The following is a 26,937-nucleotide window of genomic DNA, read 5'->3' on the forward strand; positions in this document are numbered from 1 at the left end:
ATCCACCAGTTTTTGATGCAAAATAAGACAACACATTTAACCAACATACCATATTTTACATGTTTTGCACAATTTGGATTAACTGTGTTCTGTAAATGCTCTTAATTGTGCAAATGATCTAACAGAACAATAAACCTTGGCTTTCTCATTAGGTCTACATTTATTTAGATGGATTTATTATATGGAAAATTTACATCATTCTAGCCTACCAATGCAAATGAAAATATGAGCAGATCCATGATACTCAGTTTCATGCTGGGTTGTGTTATTTTCATTGGTGTGTTGCTGGCAGGAATTGAAAAGAAGCAGATTTTGTCTGTTGGTTTTTGGCTGTCATATGAATCATTCCCAAAGAATGAGCCCTTAGCTAAGGATTGGTGAGGATTAGAGAAAGGATCGTGAGGACTCTGCTTTCTTCTTTACCTTTTCACTGTGAAATTTATTGCTTTCCACACAAAAAAAGTAGCAAATGGTGATTTATTTCCACAGGATAGAGGACATTACGTATTTTCCTGTTCTCCAGCCATGTTTTTAAAATTTATTTTGAGAAATCCATCTTTAGTTATAAAATATTGATTAATGGCAATGGTTACATGTTTGTATGATTTGAGGATGATGACAAAGCTGAGGCACTCAGGAGATCTCTCTAAGTTTAAAATGAAATCAGACAGTGCAAGTACATTAGCTATTTCGTAATGAATGCTTGGTATGTTTTCTCCAATAGGTATGCCATATTAAAGGTATTTTTTTAACAGAAAGAAATTTATATTTAAGTATATATTTTTCTGAGAAAATATTTGATTGCCGAAATTAATTTTCATGTTTATATATTTTATATTTATATATATTTTATATTTAACAATGACCATGTTGGTCACTTCTATTTTATTTGAGCCTATTTATAGTATTTCTCTTAGAATGAAATAAATGACAATTTTTCAAAGAAAGCAAATGTAAGTATTTCTGAAGGAAGGGCTGCAAAGTAGCCCTCAAATACTTTTCATGGTGACAAGATTGTCTTTCTTAAAAATTCCTACTTGCTGCATTTCTTTGTCTATCCTTTATATGTAATGTAAATAATGTTTCTAGCTTCTTTTTTTTTAAAGATTATTTATTTATTTATATGGATGGGGAGGGCCAGCGGAAGAGAGAAAGAATCTGCAGCCGACTCTGAGCTGAGCATGGAGCCCCTGCGGGTCTGGATCCCATGACCCTGAGATCATGACCTGAGCAGAAATCAAGAGTTGGATGCTCAGCCAACTGAGCCACCCAGGCTCCCCTGTTTCTAGCTTCTTAATGCTAATCATGTATTAAGTATTGTACATAAATGAACTTGTTTGAGCAACATAATGACTCTCTTTACTGAGGAAGAATAGGAGGCTCAGAGAGGTAAATGACTTGCTAATAATCACACAGATAGTAAACGGCAGAGCTGGGACTTGAACCAAAGAAGTTTGATCCCAAACTCAACACTCTTCACCCTTAAACCATACTACTCACATATTGGAATCATTTTGTTGGATTTGTCCTTAGGAGGCATAATCTCATATGATTTCCTTGTATCACAAAATCATGCAATAATCCAAAAAGGATAAATAAATTTTACTTTTAGTTTTAAAGAACTTCAAATAAATAATCTTTGTTCTCCATGAAGAAAAAATGACCCGCAGTCCTCTATAGGGGGAGCACTCAACGTACCTGACACTTCAGAATGAGTTTCCTCTTTGGGTTCCTCTCACAGTTATTTCTTAAATTATTTTTTCTCAAATTTTCAAACATTTGAGATGCCTTCAAATTCCCTTTCATTATGGCAATAGTAATAATAATTTTTTAGACAAGAAAATACTGTTTGAAAGTGAGAGGGTATTGTTTTACCTTATTAGAAATGGTTTTATATATTATCATGATTCATTAATGTGGTTCATTGTAATTTTTCCAAAGTACTATGTGACGCTCATCTTTTTTTGAAGGGTGGAAGATGAAATAAAATAATGTGTGGGGATGCTGCCTGAGATTATTTGAGGCATTCTATTGGATTTACCGAACCTGGCTATTCAAGCAGCATTCTAAGAATTCAAATATAGGGGGCCCGTAGGCTGAGGGAAACATTAAAATATTGTAATGCCCAGCTTTGTACATTCAATTACAAATTACCTTTGAACAAATCAAAGTAATAATTATTGAGTGTGTAGAATTCCTGGAATCTACACAGACATTCTCATTTGATTCACAAAAGTGATCTGAGGAGTAATCAGGAACAGTGGTGTCAACAGTTCTCTGTCCACTTTTTACTCTGTCCACTGCTACCACACGTACCCACACCACCATCAACTCTAAAGTCCCTGATATTTTCCTGCCTGATCTCCCTACTTTCCTGCCTGATCTCCCCACTCCCTCCTTACTCTTGTCTCCCTGAGAGCCATTTTCTACATGGAAGCCAAGCATCATCTTTTCAAAATCAGAATACCTAACTCATTGCTTCAGACCCTCTGGAATTTCCCATTGAACAAAAATGGAAATTTACAGATTTTAACTTGGGCCACAAGGCACTGCATGCAACGTGATCCTGACTTCCATTCTGGGTTTACCTGGTACTGTTCTCTGTTCTTTCTTGTGTTCACTACACCCTGGCTCTGTGGCCACCTCTCTCTTTCCAACAGGCAGAACTTACCTTGGGGCTTCTGCATTTGTTCCCCAGCAGGGGAATTCCTCCCCTGGAACTCTCATCATTCAGGTTTCGAATTTAGTGTCACCACTGAGGGAGGCTCCTTTGCCCTCCAGCATCTAAAATAGCTATTCTTGAGGAATGCCTGGGTGGCTCAGTCGGTTAGGCGTCTGCTTTCAGCTCAGGTCATGATCCCAGGGTCTTGAGATCAAGCCCCGCATTGGGCTCCCTGCTCAGCGGGGAGCCTGCTTCCCCCTCTCCCTCTGCCCCTCTCCTTGCTTGTGCATGCACGTACACTCTCTCAAATAAATAAGTAAAATCTTTTTAAAAATAAAATAAAACAGCTATTCTTCCCCCCCACCCTTGCCCACTCACACATTCTAGGATTTTTAGATCTTAGAGTGTTAATCACTTTCTGCAGACATTTTCTTTATATATTGAGGATTTGGGTGGTGGTGGGGGCGAGGTGGTCATTCCAATCTATAAGAGTTTTCTATCTATCTCTATTAGACTAGGAATGTTCTCTCTGATTTGTTGTTGACTTTTCAGTGCCCAGCAGAGAGTGGCTGCTAAATAACTATTCAGTGAACTGAACTGTTGAATCGTTCCCATTTCAAAAAGTCTCCACAACAATTTCTGTGAAGTTGCAGGACAGGCATTACCAGAGTGGGGAAATGTCAAAATTGTTCTTTTTCCTAAAGCTTGATCGCCAGTGTGAGGCCAGCCTAAGTAGAGGACAAGGCTGGTTGTAGTCAGTTTTTTCCATTTAGATACCCTTTGTGTTTTTTTTTTTTTTTATTGGTTTGATTATTTAGGTAGCATCTGTTCCAATTTCAAAGTTAAAAAAATAATAATTTATTTTCTAGTGCTGGACTTTTCACACTTGTACAGTTTTTGTAGGAACTTGCGTTCTCAGAAGAATTATGGTGGTTGGGCAAATGCTTGAGGATTTACCAAAGCAATAAACAGGTTAACACTACTGTGGGGGCGCACATCTGTACTACTCAGTTAAGAAAAATGCATAATTTGGAACTTGAACTACCTCTCCCTGTAACCCTGGCTGGCTGTTGCAGTTACATCTGGGCTTTCTTAATGGAAGAAGAGCTTGAATTTCCTACAAGTTTATCCTAAAAACAGTTATTAAGAAGGGATTTCTATTTCTATATCCAAATATATGGCAGTTTATAAACTCACACAAATGATGGTCAGTTCTATATTGATTGACAGTAGGATAATCTTAACCTTATATATCATAAGGTGCCACTCTTTACAAATGGTATTTAACAGTCTCATTTGTGCTTTGACTTTAGAATTGATGATATAATTAGTAAATACATGCATGGACAGATGCATGCATAGATAGCTTTCTGTGGAAATGAATGCTTAATAAACTAATGATATGTTTAATTCATCATTTTAATTGGAAATTAGTACAGAAATACCACCTCAAAAAATGACAAGCTAGACCAACTTTAAAATCACTAGAATTTAAAGCATGCAGACATATAGGTAGGACATTAGAAATCTGACAGACACAGACGTCTAAAATTATAATTGAAGGACACCCTAAAGCAGAGTAACCAAATTTTTTCCTCCTCATCTCATTTACCCCAGTTTGGATGCATTTAAAATAAAAAGAAATTGATGCCAATTGAAAAGCATACATAAGTACTTTTGCTTGTTTTGTTTTTGCTTTGGGAATTGTTATAAATCAAGAATTATCTTAAATAGTATATTTTTAATATCCTTTCTCCCATTTCTTTATTCATGAGAGATTGCTTGAGTACCTATATGCAACGCCCATCTGCAGAGATGTGATTAAAAAGACACACAGCGCTGGGGAAAATCTGACAGGCAAATGGACCAATATAGGGCTAAATGGTCATTATTACTATCCCGCTGTCAGTAAATAGGGAATACATTTTGAGCTATATTTTCTAGTGATGGGAATGGCTTTTTTGATGATCCCATTTATAATATCGGACCTAATTTTCTTTGCCAGCAAATGTGGGCATTTGTCAGCAACGGTGTTTTGGTATATGGCCTTTTTTCTAGTCTATGTGATGCCTTCTTATCCAACAATTCCCAAGATTCATTTCCAGCATCCTGTCATTCTTGACATATTCCTGGATCTCCCAGAGTGGGCTCATTGTCTCTCATGTATGCTTCCATAAAGCTCAGCATATTCATGGAATTTTAATATGCCACTTCGTACTTGTTAGTTTATAATTTGGGTTTATGTTTATTCCCCATCTAATTCTCAAAAAGAGATTTCTGGCCTTCTTTAATCTGTGGGATTTTTCATGAAGAGGAAGTGTCCATGTTATTTGTTTTTCCCCAGCCCCTCATTAAATACTTTGTATTCATGTGACCTATGTAGAACCACCAGAGTACCTGGGTTAAGTTAGATTGATAGCATATTTTGTTCAAGTAAACCACAGCCCCAACAGCAATTAATCCAAATTTATGCACATTATCTAAATCCATGGTTCTCAGATTGTTGTTCCTGGACCAGCAACATTAGTAGCATCTTGGAACTTTTTAATAATGCAAATACTTGGACCCCAAACCCATCATACTGAATCTGAAACTCTGGAGGTTGGATTCAAAAATCAGATGATTCTGATGTCTCCTGAAGTTTGAAACCACCAACCTAGGCTAATCAGAACGACTAACAATATACCAGACTATGCCCACCTGTGGGTTTGCATTTACTTACTCACATGACCCTTGCCTATTAAGGAGAGCATCCCCAAATACCCAGCCCTTCTTTCTCTGCTCTGATCCGCATAGCAAACAGGAAGCAGTACTACTTGAGGAAACAAAATTACAGTTTTAGCTGAAATAGAATTTTCCTTGTCTCCAAACTTGCTTACCATGGGGTTCATACCATTCTAGGCTCTAATAACAGTGTTTTGCTTTCAAAGGAGGAAACCTCAGACCTCATTCTCTTGTAGTTCTTGCTGAATTGCAGCCTGCAACTTTGAATAAAGGAGTGAAGAGAAAAGGAACCCATGTGTCTTGAGTACCCACTGCATGATAGAAGTGTATACAAATTATGGTGTCCAGTTGCACATATAAACAAAATAATCTCTAAGTAAAAGACTGGTGCTATCACACACAAAAATAGAAATTCAGTTGGAGCACAAAAGATAGTATGTATAAGATACTTGGAACACTGTCTGGTACAGAGTAAGTGTTCAGTATTTATTAGCTATTTTTATTACCGATCACTTCCTATTTAGAAGAGAATCTAAACTCATAGGAAAAACTGTGGATAAAATCCAAAATAAATACCCCTCTAGCAAAATATATTAACAATATTTAACAATTTTTAGTCACTTCTGAACTGAAAAGGAGAAAAAAGGAAAAAAAAAATAAAAGAAAGGTTGTATCTATTCTGTTCTCACTGCAGTTAACATTACAAATTGACCTGTAACAGAAGGATGAAAATGGGCATTACTTATTTTGCATTTGCAAGTGGCAAAGTGAAAACTTCTAAACATTCCTGTTTTGGAGGCTAGAATTTAACACGTAGTCACATATTTGAATGGAGAGCAATCCTTAAGTGTAGCTTAATAGACATCTTTTTCTACCTTAATTCTTGTAATAGTTTTTACATAGAGAATTTCAGTTCTCAGCTTCGAAATCCCAAATATCTACGTGGTAGCAGATATAAGCAACTTAAATAATGGAGCTTAAATTTTATAAGGATGATCATATGCACAATTTTGCACGAAGCTGACAGCCTTCAAAATCCTATTGCATATTGTCTATAGAACACAAGTCCTGTGAGGGGCAGTACTTTATTTTGTGATATCCGTCATGTCTCCAATACCTAGAAAACTGTCTGACACATAATAGTCTTCAAAAGTATTTGATAATTAATTCATTCAATGAAAGAATTTGTGTGAACCCCTGTTATTGTTATGACACAGTAAATATTTAAAGTTATTTTTTTTTTAATTTTTAAGGATGCATTGTTTATACTTTGTAGTCCAGGGTATTGTAATATTTAAAACACCTAAAATTTTAAGAAAACTGTACCACATATCTACTTTTATATTTTTGGAAGCATGCTATTAGGATCTCGAACAAGATTAAAAATACCACCCTTTTTTTTTTTTTAGAAAATGAAACAGTACATTACCTCTCCTTCCCCCCCCCCATTACATATATTTCCTTTTATGTCTTAAATTTAAAACTTTCCTGAACTTAGGGTACTGGGGTCATGAAAAGAATACAGATATGTAACCAAGAAAAAAATGGTAAAATCTCAGTTTGCTACTATAAGCAGGAGTCTTTGTAAGCCTGTGTCCTCATCTGTAAAGTAGGAATGATAAAAACAATCTTGCTCTGTTATTTTAAAAATTAAATAGAAGCAAGTGTGAAAGCATCAATATTAAATGTAGTTTTATTTATATAATATAATAACATAATATAATTTAATACAATGTATATAAAAATAATATATTAAACAGAAGGTTCTACTTTGGTTAAGCCTGTATTAGAAGCTTAAGCCATTGTTTCTGTCTTACCTCACAGAGGATGTAAAGAAACTTTAAATGAATCTGAGATAAGAAAAGTACTTTTACTATTAAGTGAAGGGAGTCAAAGGCACAAATTTATAAACAAATATTTACAAATAAATATTTATTTAATTTGTAAAATAAATATTTATTATTTATAAAGAATTACTTATTTATAAAATAAATTTACTTTTTTATAAAATATATTTACTCATTTATAATATATATTTATATTATATATAACATATATTATAATACAATATATATAATATAAATATATTTACTATATAATGTAAGTATATTTACTATAAAATAAATTTACTTATTTATAAACTAAATAAGTCATAAGGGTGTAATGTACAGCATGGTGACTAGAGTTAATAATTATTGTATATTTGAAAGTTGCTAAAAGAGGAGATCTTAAAAGGTCTCATCACAAAAAAAAGCTGTCACTATGTATGGTGACAGATGGTAACTAGACAAAAAGTAATAAAAATTTTAAATAAATGTAAGTTATATTCAATATATATTAATATATTCCTTAGAACATTACATGTGTCTCTCCATGAAATTGAGTTAGAAAATATATTAAGGGTCTACCTCGGTTACATATATTATCAGCTCTTGACTTTGAACAAGTCATTTAACATCTCTGAGACTCAGTTTGTCATATACACAAAGAATAATAATAGCTACCTGATGGAGTTGCTGGAAGGATTAAAACTACTGTCTGGAGGGCACTTAGCAAACCTAAGTATTCAATCAGTGAGAATTCTTATTAACCCTATATTTAGCTACTTACAGACAAAAATTTATGGTAGGCATTTGGTTTTATTTTGACTGTACTCTGAATTTCATGTCTGCCATAATTACAATAACAGAAAAAGGAAACCTCAGATCTTAATATTAGAACTTTAGCATTTTAAGGCATTGAGTTGTTTTTAATATTTTCACATGAAGAAGCAGCTCCATTTCTACATCTATTTCCATACCCACTCTTAGGCACAGTTTTCCTTTATTTCTAAATAAAAACAAACATTTGGGGAATATTTCTTTTGCCCTTAAGCCCTTTAACTTTTAATTCATTAATTATATCCAAGTATTTCTCAGCAGTATCACAAGAAGCTTAAGAGATGAACTGACTTAATAAATGTCAACCCCACTCTTAAGCCCAGATATTCTGCTAAGCCAGTATTTTCAGTTGACTAATTAAGATTTTCAGATGTATCCCAAAGCTGTTTTCAGCACAACTCTTTCCTTTTTTTTCCATTAAGAAGATACATTGGTCAATATTGTTGGGCAGAGGAGAAGGAAACCATGTATTAGTTCCAAACCATGCTGTGCCATGTGCTACCACCCACTCCATGAGTCTGTTGATCCATTTCAGAAGTGCAGTGCACGTAAAATGCATGTTGGTTTTCAGAGACCTAAAATACTCTGTTAACAACTTTATATTGATTTTATGTTGAAATGATAATATTTTGTGTATTTGTATATCATTTAAAATTAAATTTACTTTTTTTTTTTTTGCTCTTTAAAATGTGGCTGCTAGAAAAATTTAAAATATATATGTGCTTCACATTTGTGGTTCCCTGGCTTAGAATTTTACAAACAAAGAAAATCAGTCAAAAAGATACCCTTAAATTAGGAAGGAGCCTATGACTGCATGTATAATGACTCTAAATAAAACAATAAGACACATTACTAGCAGGGTAGAAAAAAATACATACATATACATATATATTCATATATGTGAATGAGAATCCTATTGCAAAACTCATCGTGTCAGAAGCTGACTACTTATTATGGGATTTGTAATTCGTTTACATGTGTCACTTCATTAGGAGTTAACTGAATAAGACATTAGAATGGTGTTCCTTGGAAATGGCAGAAACCCCACTCAAACCTAGTTAAATGAGGACAGGAAACACATGTCCAGTCCACCATTGACCACAGACACAAATAAGTGGAAAGACCAGGGTGTATTTTTTATACAGTTTGATCAAGGAGGTAAAATCTTGTCCTTAGGGCCTGCACATTGTCTCACTTTGGGGGATATAAATGGCAACTTTGATCTTATTGAACGATTTTTCTTTCACTCGTATTATGTATGTCTGCGTATATGTATGTATCTTAATCTGAAATTAAATAAAGAGGATCACACCCAAAAGATTATGTAATACTTAAGGGTGGCTATTCTGTGTGATTCTTCTTTCTTTTTTTAAAAATCCCAGTTAGCACAGTTACAAAAAGCATGTGAAATAATGAGTAATGAATGGATGGATATACTTTGACAAATACATCTCTCCCATTACCAAGGATGGATTTTCCATGTTCCTCACGAAAGCTGACTTTCTCACCAGATCCCATTTCCTCTCCAGGAATACTCTGACAATTCTCCCCACTCTGTCGCCTGCATCATCAAAATTTTCTTCTCAAACATCTTAATATGAAAACAGACTTCCCACACACTGTTTTTCCCCTATCTTAAACAAACAAGAAAACCTTGTTTTGTTCCCACGTCTCTCTCTAGCCACCGTCATTTTCAGCCAAACTCCTTGAAAGAGTGGTGTACAATTGTTTCCAGATTCTGTATTTTCATTCTTTCTGGAGCCCGTATTCCAACCAGACTTTTCACCCTACCACTCTATTTGGTCCCATCAGGAACACCAATAATCTCACTATTGCTGAATCAGATCTCATCTTAGATTTAATGTAAAGCTTTTCTCAGTCATCATCTTACTTGAAATAGTTGATGACTGTTCCTTTTAAACACTTTCTTCACTTGCCTTTTGGTTTTCCTCCACCTTCTTTCACAACTTTTCCTGTCTTTGTTAACTCCTCTTGCCCCCCAGCCTTTAAAATTGTGAGTCCTTCAGGCTCATTCCATGGTTCTCTTCTTACTCTGTCATCACTCTTTTGAAAATCTAATCCAGACTCAGGATTATAAATACAATCGCTGTATTTGCCAAAAGCGTATCTCCAGCCTGAACCTCTCTTCAGACCTCCAGACTTCTGTGTCTAACTATCCATTTGATGTCCGCACTTGGAGGCTGATAGATATTTAAGGTCTAATATATTCCAAATTGAGTTTCTTTTAACCTCTCTCAGAACTTGAAATGCCATTCTCTCTGTCACCGAGGCAAAAAGTGAGAGCCAGCCTTGATTACCCTCTTCCTCTTTTCTCCCTTCCCTCCCTTTCTCTCATGCTGCATATCCTATCTGTCAGCAGATTCTGTCTGCTCAACCTTCAAAACATATCCAGATTTGGATCATTCTCACCTTCAATGGTGCTGCTATTCTGATTAGGGTCACCATAATCTCTTACCTGGTTTATCCCATCCACTACCAAACTGGTCTCCTGCTTCCATCCTTACTTTTAATATATTTTTCAATATAGTCTGGCATATTGTTTTCAAATGTTGTCACTTCATGTCATTATTCTGTTCAAAACCACCATAGCCTTCCTTCATTCCCAAACAATAAAATCCTTATGGTGACCCATAAGGTCCTCTATGATCTGTCCCTTATTACCTCTCTGTTCTCATCTTTATTCAGAGACACCTTCTCAGGGAGGACATCCTTAGCCATCCTCTCTAAAACTGTATTTGCCAACTCTGTTATTTCCTATTCTTCTGCCTGGTTGAATTTTACTTTTCTCCTTAACGTTCATCACTATCGAATTTATAATGCATTTTCTTGTTTATCTTGTGTATGACTGTTGCCTCCACTAAAGTGTAAGCTCTGTGAGGTCAGGGATTTTTTTCTGTGTTTTCTGCTCTATTACAGCACCTAGAAGAGTGTGTGACATAGAAGAGCGTATGGCTGCACTCTTCTGTGTCACAGTTAGTGACTCATGCTGCACTTTTATTGGTATTTTTTTTTAGAATAAATGAGCAGAATCTTCAGAAGCCTGTATCAGTTTTTTTTTTTTTTTCTCACTGGAAGCCCATCATCCAAATTCAAAATAAAATAGAAAATGTAAGTCTGAGGAGAAACACACACACACACACACACACACAAAATCCAAGCATAGGTAATATGGCCTCAACTTTAAGTTTTTATGGGAGAGTATGAGAGTATGAGACCTGGTAGGATCAGGAAGTTTAGCTTTCTAAAACCTGAGGTTTGGGCTATATCTTGTTCTAATTTTAGGTAGAAGCAAAAGGAATTAAGACCTTTACAAATAACGCCTGTGAATTTAAGCTGCCAAATTTAACACAGCTCTATAGCCTTACATCTTCTTTCATGTATCTTTATTTCTTGTCTTCAAGTTTCTAGTTTTCTGAAGTAATTTTAAATAGCCGCTATATGACTCAAAAATGCATATTGCAGATAATGTACTGCAAAAGCATTTTTATTCTTTCTTATTTATCTAGTTTTTGCTAACTGGTTAGTAACCTAGCAACATGTGAAATAAGTTTTCTCAGGGGCCTATTTCCCACCTATGTATGAATTGTGTTGTCAGAATTTAGTTAAATGGGGCTAAAAGAGAGGATTGTTTCATCTGCATAATGACCATAGGATTCTTTCTATCTCTCTGCACGTAACTTATAATCTTGGAAAGATTAGCCATATGCAATCATTCTGTTTATGGGGAGATCAGACATTAAGAAGTACTAGAATCTGGCAGTCTTTTCTATTTGAACTACATAGAAAGGGATTTATAAAGTTTTGGAAGAAAGCTCCCAAAAGCACTAAAAGAAAGAATACAATTTTCTTGGTTTCATACAGTAAATCCCTTTTCTGCAGACAATCCATTGGCCTTAGTCGCGAGAAAGGTTGCACACTAAAAGTAGGGATAAAATTTTGTGAAATAGAATGGTGCTTTTAATTCTGGGCCCTTGTCAAACTGTCTAGTGAAAAGGCATAAACAGTATGTAGAGTCTATCTTCTGCCAGTGTTTTTTAATCTCTTAGGAATATTATTAACACTTTAATTATATGATATTTTTCAACTACTGCATTTGGAATACACAAGCCTTTTTTGTGATCCATTTTATTTTGAAAATTAAAAAGTATTCTTGGGGATATAAATGACAACTTTGGTCTTATTGAGTGGCTTTCCTTTTATCTCTACCATGTATGCATGTATGTAATGTTAAATCTGCTGAAATTAAGTAAAGATGATCACACTCAAATTATTGTAATACTTAAGGGTGGGTATTCTATGTGATTCTTTTTTTGTTTTCTTTTTTTAGATCCCAGTTAGCACAGTTAAAAATGGATGTTGAATGAATGAATGAATTCATGGATACACTTTTACAAATATGTATGTGGTGAAGCTGAGGATAGGTTGATCTATCAATGTTTCAACATGAATCTAAATTACTCCTATTCCAAGTTCAGAAAGGCCTGAACATGCACAAAGGATGATTGATGGTTTGCTCTGAATGTCATTGTTGTAGGTCTATTTACATGAAGTAGGTTGGTCTGAGTATACTATCTTAGCTTTGAAGAAGAGTTACAATATTGAGTATAATATCATTCATTTATATATTTATTCAACAAATAATATTTGAACAATTGTTATTGGTCAGTAGCTACTCTGGGCACTGGGGTTGACCTCAAGAAACTCATATCCCATTGGGAATATATACAACAAACTAATAAATAAAATATATAATTCCTGGTGGGGATTGTTTCATTGAACTAAATAAAGCACAGAAATGAAATTTGAAATGGGTCTACATCTAAATATAAAGGTCAGGGAAAACCTCATTCTGGAAATCACAATTGATTTGAGAGGAGAATATTGGGAAGATTAGTCTATTAGTCCAAATGGGCAATGATGATTGTTCAAACTTTGGTTGTGTGAATGGAAATAGTAAGCAGTGGTTGAATTTTGCAAATATTTTGGAAATAGAGTTTATAGGACATAGGATAATATTTTCTAAATTAAGCTTGGTGGGTCTGGGATTATGGGGAAAGATGTTGGTAAAGGTCAGGGGGGACAAAATTATGTTTGAAATTTAATTTTTCTTTGTGAAAATGAGTGGGGATTTCATAAGTGGATCTGAAGTTAAGGGGGTGAGTTTGGGATGGATATAGGGATTTGGAGACATTCATGGATGTTTTTTAAATATGCATGATCAGGTGAAGATATCTATTGAGACAGTTTATATAAAGGACTGGATCTGAATCAACTCTGGAGTCCTGAAGTGTAGGAATATTTAAATATCAGGTAGGGGAGGAAGAGTAAGGAGTATGTGAAATTCAGGCAGTCTGATTAGCAGTAATCATCAAAATGAGTAGCATAAAATATCTAAGTCCTAGTCTGGTGTTGATGCTCAGCAGTGGTACTTCAATACACCGTTAAGGGGGTTGGTGAAGGGTTGGGGTGGGGGGCACTGGGGAGTTGGGGATTGGAAATAAGTTATGTACTTGCCCTAAATAACTTGGTGTACTAAGAAGCTTTTCAAGGCTAAGTCTCAGGCTCTGAGAAATGAGACTGGAAACCATATGCCCAGCTTGGGTTGCAAGCTGGGAACTACACCTCAAAAATAAGGCAGAAAAGTTAGAGCTCTGGTCACTACTTTTCCTCATTGTGAGGTTACTGGAGTTCAGTGAGTTCATAGTATTCAAAGAATACTGTATGTATTCTTTGAGTTTGGATAAATACCTGCTTGGCTACAATTCTTCAGATTCCCTCTTGAATAATATTGCCAGCCTGTAATGTTTCATCTGATTCTACATATACCAAGTATTTATTGAGCCTACCTGTGTCAAATACCTTTGTAAGTTCAGAGGATACAACCATGAGCAAAATCAGTAACTCTTTGCTTCCATGGGCCTTATCAGACTCCATTAAAGGAATAAAGAGGATAATTGGAGATAGTATTAGCTGTAGTAAAGAGAAAAATGTGAGATTAATGGCTGGGGAGATGCTATTTTGGGCAAGGAGGTCAGAGAAAGTCTTTCTGATGAAGTGAGATGTAAACTGAGATTGGTGATAAGAGGTGACAGAGAAGGGCACCCTGTAAATATGCAGGGTTCTAGCTCTCCACGCAGAGAGAACAGCTAGGGCAACAGCTCTTGGGTTGACATGAACTTGGTATGTGTTAGAAATCAAAAGAAGGCTGATAAAAGCTTAATGAGCAAGGAGGTGGTGGGTATAAAATGAGGCCAACGATGTAGTTACACTTTGTTTAACAAGTGAATCCCAATATAGGTGAGAAAAAGTCATTTTTCTCTCCTTAGAATTCTAAGATCCAAGCTAAACAAATCTTGCATAGGGCCAGCTCATTATGGTAGAAGGAGATTCAAATCCTATCTTTGCAATTTCATAACTGGGTGTTTGAGCAATTTACTTAATCATAAATTCTATTTTATTAGCTAATTTTAAAATTGGAATTATGCTATGTATACCATAGAGTTAAATAGTGATATATATACCTTATAGAGTTGCTATTGGGATTAAGTTAAATACATAAAAATACTTAAACTGAATCTAGCATAGATCAAGTCCACAATATGTGTTACTGTTATTATTACTGGAGACCAGTAAATCTGAAATCCTTCAGCTATTACTCACAACTAAATGAGAAATCACATTAACAATAGATAAAGATGTCAATGCCCAGTATTAATTCAATCATTATCAAAATGTTGCCCAGATACAAAGCAGAGTAAATGAGGATGTCCTGATAGCTGTGAGCCATTAGCCATGAAACAAGCTTGGTGTATCAAAAAAAAAAAAAAAAAATCAATGCAGACATTTTCATCTGGTGGCTTCTGGAAACAAATTAAAAATGCCAAAGAGAAAAAAACCCAATAGATGTCACCACACACTGGTCAAGAGTATAAATTCTTCTTCTTTTTTTTTTATACCAGTAAAATTGATAACACATGCTAGTTATATTTGAAAATGGATTTCAGAATATGGATGACCATGATTATTTCATAGTCTTACTTGTAATACAAACTTAACAGAATACATGGCATGAATAAATCAATCTCCGAAAAACTTAAAACTTAAACTAGTTATATAGAATTACATCGATTGGGAAAGCAAGACAAGCTTATAGTGTTTCCAGCAGTAGCTGCATGAGCAACAGAAGTTTCTTTTCCCAGCTTCAGCATACTGCCAGTGATAAGTGAGGTGCATTATTTGGCTGATCCTATGGAACTATGGAATATCAAAAGGCCCAGCATCCCGGGAGAGGAAGGTGTGGGGACATACTCTCTTGCAGCATGATGAATAAGGTTCTTCCATACCAGCAGCTGCCAAACAGATGAGCAGCTTTAACAGAGTCAGGGTACACAATGCAAGCCGGGCCCAGAACTAATCATATCTAATTAAGACAGACATGTTATGGTCCAGTAGTGTTGACAGGGTCGGGATTCCTGTAGCTTTAAATGAGGCATGTTGTAATTAGGATCTAATTGAAAATCTGGAAGTGATACAAAACTTTTACCCTTCAGGGGCTAAGAGGAGGTCTGTTTGGGTCCTGGTGTGCACCTTATTAGATTGTGAATGCTCAATTAGACAGTTATGTACAAAAACTAAGCAAGTAGGACAACAGTTAAATGTGGTTCAAAGGAGCACAATTTAAATTCACATCTGTTTAGATATGATTCAGAGTTGTACCTGAATTTCATATTTACAATTTGTCTCCATTTCATATATACTAATATTTTATGTATAATCTAGTATATATAAAGTATATATACTTTATTTTATATATACTATTATGTTGTGTCTATTATACATGGCCAAAATAAAATGTTTGAGTAATTTCCTAGGTACAATAGGTTTCATTAAATGCTCCTGATTTATTTGGAGAGAGATGCTCATCCAAAATATCTTCTAATAACTATGTAAAAGATACTCATATTTCACAATCTCATCTAACACTTTACAGTTATCTTTGTCCAATACAGACTGCCACAACTTCACTATTAGGCCTTTTCCTTACCCAAATTGCTTAATTAAAAAATATATTTAATATGTTTAGAGGGTGACTTATATTTTAAGTTCATTATAGTCACTTTTCCTCTGAGTTACCCCCTTTTGCTTGCTGCCACACATGCAGATAAACACTGAAAAACCTAAGTGGATCTGGTTGTCCCCTTTCACAAACTTTCAGGTAGTCCTTTAGACCACTCTGGTTATCGCTTAATAATTTATTAGGGTTGTTTTGTTTTGTGTTCCTTTGTTTGTTTTTAAGCGTTGAATCTCCAACTTAGAGTTGGGACAATGCCCCCCCCACCCCGCCCCATGGATGTTTTCGCTGCATATCCATCAGGAAATATCTCCTAAAGATATCTCTTCAGATTTAAAAGTTGTTCTCTGAATGCAGTACTAACAGCTAACCTTGAATATTTTCCAATTCCTCTCTATGTTAGGGTTGGCAGTGGATCTGGTTGCTATACAGCAGTCCTAGTGAAAAATTCAAGATCACATCGACTACCTATGAAATGTCATTTTGTTGATTTGCCATCTTATCAGTTTGCAGTTTAATCTCATGGAGGATCAACCCCAAATGCAAAATAACAGTTTCAGGGACAAATACAGTGCTTGCCTTCTCCCTGTGTTCAGAGCTCCATTCAAATCTCATTTCATCAGAGGAGACCTCTCAAACCAGAGTATATAAAATACCACTTCAGTCCCTTGCCTGATCCTACTTTCTTCCTTTTCATAAAACTTTCACCAGATAACAAGTATGTTAATAGTTTGTGATTCTAGTGTCTGTTTCTCTCCATGAACAAAGGAACTTCATTTTCCTCACTGCCATTTCCATACTAACTCACACAGCACTGGGCACAGAATAGGCAAATTGGTACATTTATTGAATGAATGAATGAATGAATGATGAATGAATGATGAATAAAAGGAATACAAAGTCAGTGCTTGCCTTTGGTGGTCCATCCTGAAAATTAAATTTGAGCTTGCAGATGGAGAATTTTACATTTTCAACACAAATAAATGTGCAAGTTTCCCATGCCTAAATGATTTCATTTTTTTTAAATGTTTTATTTATTTATTCATGAGAGTCAGAGAGAGAGAGAAGCAGAGGCAGAGGGAGAAGCCGGCTCCCCACCTAGCAGGGAGCCCCATGCGGGACTCGATCCCAGGACCCCAGGATCATGACCTGAGCCAAAGCAGACGCTTAACCATCTGAGCCACCCGGCGCCCAGTGATTTCATTTTTGTCCCAGTTGTAGTTTCTAACCTAAGTTCTTTCAAGTGTGGAGTGATTTGATGTGTTGGCTTTTATTTATCCTTTGAATTTTAATTTTTCCTGTAACTCTACTCTTTACACTGCAAACCAAAATTATGCAGCTTCTACTTTGCCAATTAATTAGTGCATGCATTTTTCAGTGAAAAACAAACAAACCTCGTTACAATTACTTATAATAAAATAATGTAATACGTTTAAGGAGACAGAACATTTGTTGCTCTTGTAATCTGATACAGAGATGGCGTCCTTCGTGAAGCTGTTAGCTTGTGGGAATTTGTAGGTGTGAAATTAGCCACAGATTCTAGAAATATTTTACCTATAAAACCAACACTCACTGTTATTAAGAGGATTAAAAAAAGTTCATTTAAATCAGGCTTATTCCTTTCAAATATAAGGTTGTGTTTGTTTCTGGTGTATGAACATGAACTACTTAACATAATTTCTATTTTTTTCTGTTTTTTGTTACTGTGATGTTATTCAGATCAACATAGACATTACTTCCAAAGTGGATCAATTCACTAAATGGATTTTTCCTAATGCAATTAACCCAAACCAGCGAACAAATCTATTTCTACTGTTCACTGGCTTTCCAGCTTTCCACCTGATGTATTACCAAGAGATTCCCTTCCTTTGTGAATACATCATTGAAATAATTATCAAAAAGTATAAGAACCATAACATTTAATAGATTATTTTATAGTAATTCTGTGATTTTACCTAATAAAAATAATTTTTAACAAGTTTGGATTTATCAGAGGAATAAATTAAAAGAAGTGTTAAGAAATTAAATCACCCATTAAAATCCTGAAATGTAGAGTTTATTTCAGTTTATATTCCAGTGATATTTTAAAAGTTATTGCACTCTTTTCTGAGCAGTACACTTTAGAGTTGTTTTTACAGAATGGCAGCTTGAATTTCACCAGATGTGAAATCATTTGGTTGTGTAAACATTTTTTTTCCTAAAATGCATAGGGTTTCTATTTCACTTGAAAAAAAAAAAAAAAAAGCCTGTAAATGGATAATGTCTATAGGTTGAACTGGACATCTCAGAGGGGTCCAGGGCTCAGATACACTGAGGTGATTTACAATCCGAGGTAAACAGATTGGCTCAGATAACACTGGCTGATCGATGCTCCCCATCTCTCCAGCAGGAAATGTCTTGGGGAGGCAGGGGAATGACTTTTGCAAGCCCTTCTTCAAACTCTGAGCTTCCCTGACCCAGCTTTCTCCTTTTCCTGAAGAATAAGGACTAGGGGAATAAAGGTTCTCTTTCCTTTGCTTTGCAAACCTCTTCCCAGTTTTTGTTTTCTATACATTTCTACATCGGAGAAAGGATCAACTGACTGAACCATGTGACACATGTATGTTGAATGATCTTTCATAATAAATATTGAGCTATCTGTCCCAACAGTCCAGGCAAATGTGCAAATGCTCCTTTTACATTTTTATGGGGTGTCACAAGTAATTGAAAATGATGTTTGCAATAAAGGTTGCATTTTACCCTTTAATTGGTTCTAGTAAATGAAAATTGCTTCACTATTTAACCAATTTTTCCATCCCTTCTGGGGACCCGTTTCAAGAATTTCAAAACTACCTTATCACGTAGATGAAATACGTTGTTGAATGCTGTGATTGTTCTGGGAATGAAAGAATACTGTACATTGATATCTTGAGAAAGAAAGCTCAAAAAATGTTACTTGCCTGATTGAGATCTGAGCTTCTGAATTTTAAGGTCAGTTTTATTTATTTTGTTTATTTACCACCTATCTTCTTCCCCTCCCAACACCACATTCTGTCAAGAAGTTATAGTAGAATTTTTACAACTGTCATGAAAGAGTTATTTAAAAACAATAGGTTTAAAAAGGCTGGATTGATAAAAGAAACTAAAAAAATGAGTAAACTCATTACAAACACATCTTGTACTATTTTTATGTATTTTGCTATTTAAAAAGGTCTTTGCAGTATCAACTTGCTTATCCCTCTGAGAAAAACTATCTCAGATTTATACCCTGTTACTAATTTTAAGCATCTGCATATCTGTTTCAGTAGCCTTTTGGAGATTAAATACTCTGCAAAATTGATTCTGATTTTAACACTCACTTCCAGCTGCTATCCTAGGGTTTTTCCATTTTCCCAACCTTCATCTACATAGATTTAAAATTTAACATACAAAGAAATTATTTCTATTTCTTATGAGCTAGTAGTACATAATCTTTTTTTTTTTCTAATTTTGGCATTAGCATGCTATTTTCATGTCAACCTTAACAGGATAGTGTGTTCATACTATTCCATCACTACTGTTGAATCTTGGGGCAAGTTTAACCCTTCTCAGCCACAACTTCCTTATGATCTTCCAATAACAATAAGCTTCATCTCACAAAATTGTATATATCAAAAGAAATGAATGCATTGGAAGCCTCTGAATTTTGAAACAATAAAGCGAAATATTTACTACTACATGATCCAGTCATTCCACTCCTAAGTATTTTGCCCAACAGAAATTAAAGCATATGTCCACATAAAGACATGTGCTTGGGGGTTCACAGCAGCTTTAATTATAATAATCCAAATCTGGAAACACTTCAAATGTATATCAACATAAGAATAGATCAAATGTGGCATATTTGTACAATGGAATAGTACTCAGCAACTAAAAGGAATACACTAAATTATAGATGAATTTCCCAAAATTATTATGATGAGTGAAAGAAGCTAGGAAAGAGAGCACCTGGGTGGTGCAGTCACTTAAGCATTGAACTCTTTTTTTTTTTTAATTTTATTCATTTATTTGAGACAGAGAGAATGAGAGACAGAGAGCATAAGAGGGAGGAGGGTCAGAGGGAGAAGCAGACTCTCCGCCGAGCAGGGAGCCCGATGCAGGACTCGATCCCAGGACTCCAGGATCATGACCTGAGCCGAAAGCAGTCGCCTAACCAACTGAGCCACCCAGGCGCCCAAGCATTGAACTCTTGTTTTAAGCTCAGGTTGTGATCTCAGGGGCATGAGATGGAGCCCTGTGTGGAGCTACTTGTCCAGCTCCATGCTCAGCAGGAGTCTGCTAAAGTTTCTCTCTTCCTCTATCTCTGTCTCTGTCTCTCTCTTTCTAAAATAACAAATCTTTTTTTAAAAAAGAAACTAGGAAGATAATTATATGTATATATAATTATATATTATATAATTTTAATTTACACACACATAAAATTCTAGGAACTGCAATCTAACATAACAGAAAGTAGATGGATGGTTGCTTGGGATGGGGAGGGACAAGAGATAGAAAAGGGATACAAAAGCACAGAGAAACATTTGGAACATGGAAATGTTCATTATCTTGATCATGGTGAGAATTTCACAGGTGGATACATATGTCAAAACTTATCAAATTACACATTTTAAATATGTACAGGTTATAGTATGTCAACTATACATCAATAAACCTCCTGGGTGTTTGTGTGTGTGTTTAATGAAAGGTAGGATTACTACATGGATTCTTGCCAGTTTCCTATGATGCACACGTACCTTTATCACCCCTTCTAAATTAAATACAGTGTAGTCCATAATTAATCCAGTCATTAACCAGTTAGTTTCTTATTGGATATTAATCCACTTTCAGGATAGAATAAAGTCATCAAAGAAAAAAAAATAATTTGGATTACTGATTCCAAGTTCTTTTGCTTTAATTAACTAATAACCCCTTGCATCTGTTTAATGCTTTACATTATCAAAAGGATTTTACAATTAAAGTTTCATTTTATTGTTTAAGACAAATGAGACATTTAGAAAATGAAAACTGAGGTCTATCAAGAAGTCTTTGTCCACCCTCCTTTTAGAAGCATTGTGTGGTTCTCATCAGAACATAGAACAGAAGCTTTATTTTTCCTTTCCTGCCCTGCTCCCAACTTTCAGAGTTAAATTGAACTATTAACTTTCTTGGGTAGTTTTTTCACACTTAGCAAAAAGGGATTATATTCTCCATAACTATGGGTGAAGGAAAGCATCCTCATGATTGGGCTCACAGTTTCTCTTTAGTTAATGTAAAAAGAGAAGTGCAAATTAAACCCAATACCACATGTAATCACCCACACTCATTTTCCAAGTTGCTTGTAATTCCTTCATGTGATGCTAACTTAGATGCAACAGGTGATATCGATGAAATATTCTCTCTCTCTCTTTGTGATAAATTATTGTAACTTTCACTATACAAGATTGCACAGTGTTGTAGATAAAAATTACACCTCAAAGAACACAGGGAAACTCTTTAGTTTCTCTTCTTCCAATATTACTGGTTTTAAAACAATATTTTCTTTTAGTGTCTAAATATATAATGGTTGGTTTGTTCAATCAATTCAGACAAAATGAGTTTAAACGGGAATTTAATTGAGTCTTTGGGGCCACTGATTGCAATTTGGTCAAAGGGGCTAGCCCTACACAGAAAGTATGAAATAATAGAGTCCCAAATGAGAAAATTAGGGAGATATCTCATACTTTAATGAAATAATTTTTTAGATTGTACTAATTATATACCTAGCTCTTAAAAGCAGCATGAACCAAGTAGTAATAAGTACTATAGTTCAGTACTGTAAAGCATCTTGACTTCTTTCAGGGTTGTGCTCAAAAGCAGAGTATAAATTGGAGAGAATACCATTCTCAACTCTCATCACTTTATTTTAACTTAATGAACCATATCAGGTGGCAAGCAGTGTAAATGTGGAAATACTCAGAAGGAAGCAGAGTTGTGTATGCAAAGGAGACCAGAGGTTGATTAGATTACGCAGACATGTGTATGGCGTATATAGTTCCTGTACTAACATTCAGTTCCTGGAATTTTGTCTGGCCCCTTCATTTTGCTCTGGACAAAAATAAACCCTGGGTGGTGTATCTGTTCTCATTAACCATTCTACTTATCTCCTGATTGGAGTATTGTGGAATGTAACTTTGTAAGACAATATTTGTAGCTAGTGGGTGAGTGGGTAGAACTCATACAATCAACAGAGATAACATTTTATGTACCCTTTCTAAAGTATCACACTTGTATGCTAGGATTCTGTTATATTAGTTTAATGAAATTAGAAGTCTTTTCTTCTTGTAAGTTTGTTTCCAGGGTCAGCTCCATAGCCCAGTATTGCCCATTTCTTATTTTCTTTAGGTATATGCCTTTATTTAAAAATGGTTAAAGAACAGCTATCAGCTTTTGAAGATAAAAGGGAAAAAATACTTCTTTTTATTATTGTTTTAGAACATTTATTATATATTTCCACTCATTGGAATAATCATTTATGTTTTATTGTTGTTTTGGAAAATTTATTAGATGTTTCCATCCATTGGAATGCATATGATTATTTTAAATGAACTAATGAAGCATGCCAAGGGCAAATAGCAATTCACAGCATAAGGTTTCTGCAGTGGGTGAAAAACTACAAATAGGTATTTACCTTTAGGCCTAGAATTTTAAGTTATTACAAATAAGGAGTGTTCCTTAGCACAAAAGATTTGCTTGAAGAAAAGTATAAGCACACGCCTTCTGGAAGGAACTAATTAATTTGTAATGCACCTTGCCACTTTTATTTACAATTCTAAACTCTCCTAAAACTTACAGATGGATTCCATTGAATTGGCAAGAATTCATGTAAATATGCAAAAAACAAAATCTCTTGTTTTCTCATTTTAATTTCTTCCAATTAAAAAAATATTATTTTACCTCAGGTGTAATATTTCCTCCTCAAATGAGTATATTCATTAGAAAGCACTTTATAGTTTTAATTACTTTATTTTCAAATCATATCAAGCAAGCAATAACAGTACTAATTTAAAATTTTTTTTAATTTAAAAATTTGGAAGTGCATATATAATAACATGGATGACTTATTTCTATAAGAAATGATAAGGACACCACCTTCACCATGTGTCAGGAATCTAGCCAAGTGCTTTACATAGCTTCGCAGTTCCCAATAAGCCACATATTAATCCCCTTTCTTGGTGAGGAATTTGGGACGCAGAGAGTTAAATAATTTACTGAATATCAGACTAGTCAATTTTATAGTCAGAATTTAAACTGGGTCTCTATAATTCCAAAGCTTAGGCTCTTTTCTCTAAATTCCATTATATCTAAAGAAATTTATTGAGAGCATGAAGACTGATCTCTGCTCATGTGACCTAAACTTCAATGTACCTGATGATATACATTTGGTAATAAAAAAAATACAGCTGTGTAACCTTAAATGACATACTATGTGGCCATAATGCACAGGAATGGAAAGTTCAATTGTGCCAAAAGAAGCTATCTAGCTTCTTTGTGTGTTTATTAAATCTGTTAGATTTACATGAAGATGTATTCTTAATAAATTCAAAGGAACTGTTGATATTCAATTTATATCCTTGAAATCTTTGTAGTACTCAGATATTTGGGTAGTAACAGGCTTTAACCTCTAATTTCCTTATTCAAAAGAGTTGAAAATGGATATTTTCAAGTAAAATTCTTCATAGAGTACTCAATTAGTGGAATTCTTTCAGTAGTATTATTAAAATCCAAGTTATCTTCCTGCTTATTAATTTTTTTAAAAAATCTTAATGAAGAACTTTCACTCATAAATCTATTAATTTTAAATAATTTAAACCTTGTTTTACATATTTTTACCCATTAAAAGAAACAACAACTTTTTGTCTGGTGATTTTAAAACTATTTTAGAGGAAGTTTAAGGATAAGCTGGCATTCTGTTTCAGGACATCCCAAAATTAAACAAAGAAATTCTACTCCCATGCTAAAGTAATATTTCATTACTATTTGATAAAAAGAACAGTTCAGTCTTTTCAAAGGGACCATAAAATAGAGAAATAGACAACATAGACTACTGAAAAATTCTGACTCTTAAACCCTGCTTCCTGAGGGGAGGCATATTATCATTTATAATGTGCTTGATCCTTCAGGATCTCACCAGGGTCAGGGACCATTTTGGGAAAAAAAACAAAAACAAAAACAAAAAAAAAGTCATATAAAGAGTATAGAATGAACTAGGTGGGGGAGGAGGGAAATGTACCTTTAAACCCAAAGGCTTTTTGTTCCTGTGTTGCCACTCAATCACGCCAGCTGGTGTGGTTATAGGTTGCTCTTGATGATCTGTTTTCACGAGATCCTAAGAGAATTCTGATTGTAAAAGGACCTACTCCTCCCCCCCAAGAGATATATAAAGTAAACTGATATATTTTTTAAAATATACACATATTACAGAAGTCAATTTTAGTGAACTTAATTTAAACAATTATCAGTATTAGAACAATATTTCTCTATTTCACTAATCCCTGTACAAACAATTTCACATACAGTAAAACATGGAAGTTTAAGACATTGGACTTTCTCTTCTGAGAACTCCTATACAAAAGAGAAATTGATTTTTTTAGGCTTTCCTAAGAGTACATCACTTTAATTATCTTCATTGCTGGTTGCCTTCCATTACAACATCATACTGACATTATGCGGACTTGGATTTCAGAGGTGGGATGCTAAAGTTGTACCTCCAGAACACTGTTGATTAAAAGAAAATCCTAGCAGTTGGTTCATTAGAATATTGTTAGTCATCCTCCCTTCTAACAATATAGTAACAGGGTCTCACTATATTTCAGTAAATGAAATGTGTCAGTAAACTTAGAACAATTTCTTTATACAGCTTGAAGAAATGGTATTTTGTTTACATGAAGCATCCATTTTTCATTTCTCTCTTCCCATGGGAGCTAACATAAATCAAAACAACTCAAATGTTTTTAATTGCAGTGTGAGATCAGCAGCTGTTCCCCAGAACTCCAGTTGCCACAAAAGAAGGATTTTTTTGTGAGTCACAAGTTAGATAGACAATGTAGCAAGATCTAGTTACATATTATATGTACTGTGCATATGCCCATTAGAGATCATAATAACAAAGAACTGTGTTTACTTAAAACTCACAGTTTTGCAAAAGTCAAACAGTTATGTAATTGTCCCTATAGCACTGTGAATCATGGCAGTAGAGAAATGTAATCAATTAGTGACAAGACCCTTTGATGTACTCTACAGTGGGTTGACATAACAAATGATCATTGAAGAGCACTGGGCTCAACTAGACTGCTTAAAAGGAAATTGAGTTCAAGTGAATATTTCCAACAGTTTATTTTGAATGTTTTTACTTTATGCAGACCCAAAAAATGTGTAATTAGGCTATCTGCTTAGTTTTCCAGAGGAAAGAGAAGTAAATTAGAGTTTCATCTGAATGCCAACCACATCTTCTATTTGAAAATAAATAAATCAAAAGCAAACTTGTTAAAGCCAAAGCAGAATTGAGAATTAGACTTTGGGATTTTGTGAGTCTTAATAATTAAATTTGCCTTAAAGGACTATGATAACATTTTCAATTCTGTCGTAAACATGTAACATTAAAAGCTAGTTTTCATAAGATTAAAGGTACCAAAAGGAATGTGTAATGTTTTACAGTTTGAACACCTTTTGGAGTAGCAACAAAAGATGGGGAATGATAACTCGCAAAAAGATACAGTTCTGATTCAAAGTCAGTGATTCTATAAGCACTTAGCATTAGTTTCTGAGCCCCTTTTAGAATTTAAAGCCCCTCTCAAGAGACTGGTCTGACCACCCCCCCGCCTTGGCCCACAGTCTCTTTTCGTATAACATAAACTCCTAGAGGAAATGTGTCCTGGAAGGAAGCTAGTCTCCTTAAATTGCCTTAAAATAAGACATATCCATTTCAATTGGAAATTTATGTAACTTCTGCTTCCTAAGAATCCTACAGAACATGTTCAGGATTGGGCAAGTGAGATTCAAACATAAAGTCTTGGTTCAGCAAATGATGGGCATCAAGTGATCCCAGTAACTCAATGTTCCTTTTCTTCTAGAAACTAAATTGCATCTTAAAATGGAAATTCTATTGCTAAGTCTGCACACAGAACGCTACCTTTAATCATTTACTTCTTGTATATGTGGTAATTGGCCCAACTCTGTTACTATAAATGTGAAGTTATGTAAAAGATGGTTCATTTCCATATATTCTACTTTCTAATCTAAGGAAAATTGATTATTGATGCATCATTGAGTTTCATTTTAACTTTTAAATGAGGTAATAAATAAATGAATCTGTGTCAGCATTCATGTGCCTTACCCAATGCTTCTCATAAGAAATTTTTGACCAAGTTTGATAAGAGGGATCTTTGCCCCTTCCCCCCATGGAATGAATTTGAAAATATGATTCCATTCTTCAACTTGATTGCCAAAAACTGGGTTTATGGTTCATTCATAGCTACTGGATTTGCTCATATGGATTTCATACTTGCTTGTGTCTGTTTTTTGTCAATCTTGTTTTCAATTTTTTTTTTACTTTTATATATGCATATGTTAACAGAATCATTTTGATTTTAAAACATGAAACTTAGACTCAGACATATACAATTTTAGTTTCGCCTTTATCTAAATCCACCAAACCCATAGACTCCAGATTTTATGTATTTTGTTCTTTTTATTATAGTTTTGGGAGAGTGGGACAGAAAGGATTCCACTTCATTAAAAGAGCTCTCTAAGGACTGCCTACT

The 26,937-nt window shown here is 34.6% G+C and overlaps 1 protein-coding gene and 1 pseudogene across 1 annotated transcript in view; one reads left to right on the forward strand and one right to left on the reverse strand.

The window, feature by feature from the left end:
• The window catches only part of LOC102746014 (B-cell CLL/lymphoma 7 protein family member C pseudogene), a 35,594-nt pseudogene extending 25,029 nt beyond the window's left edge, over positions 1-10,565 (reverse strand).
• ROBO1 (roundabout guidance receptor 1) overlaps positions 1-26,937 on the forward strand; it is a 1,116,478-nt gene that overhangs the window by 428,852 nt on the left and 660,689 nt on the right. The window lies entirely within an intron of this gene.

Source organism: Leptonychotes weddellii, chromosome 1, assembly GCF_054177405.1.
Source record: "Leptonychotes weddellii isolate Sample4059 chromosome 1, ASM5417740v2, whole genome shotgun sequence".
Lineage (NCBI taxonomy): Eukaryota > Metazoa > Chordata > Mammalia > Carnivora > Phocidae > Leptonychotes > Leptonychotes weddellii.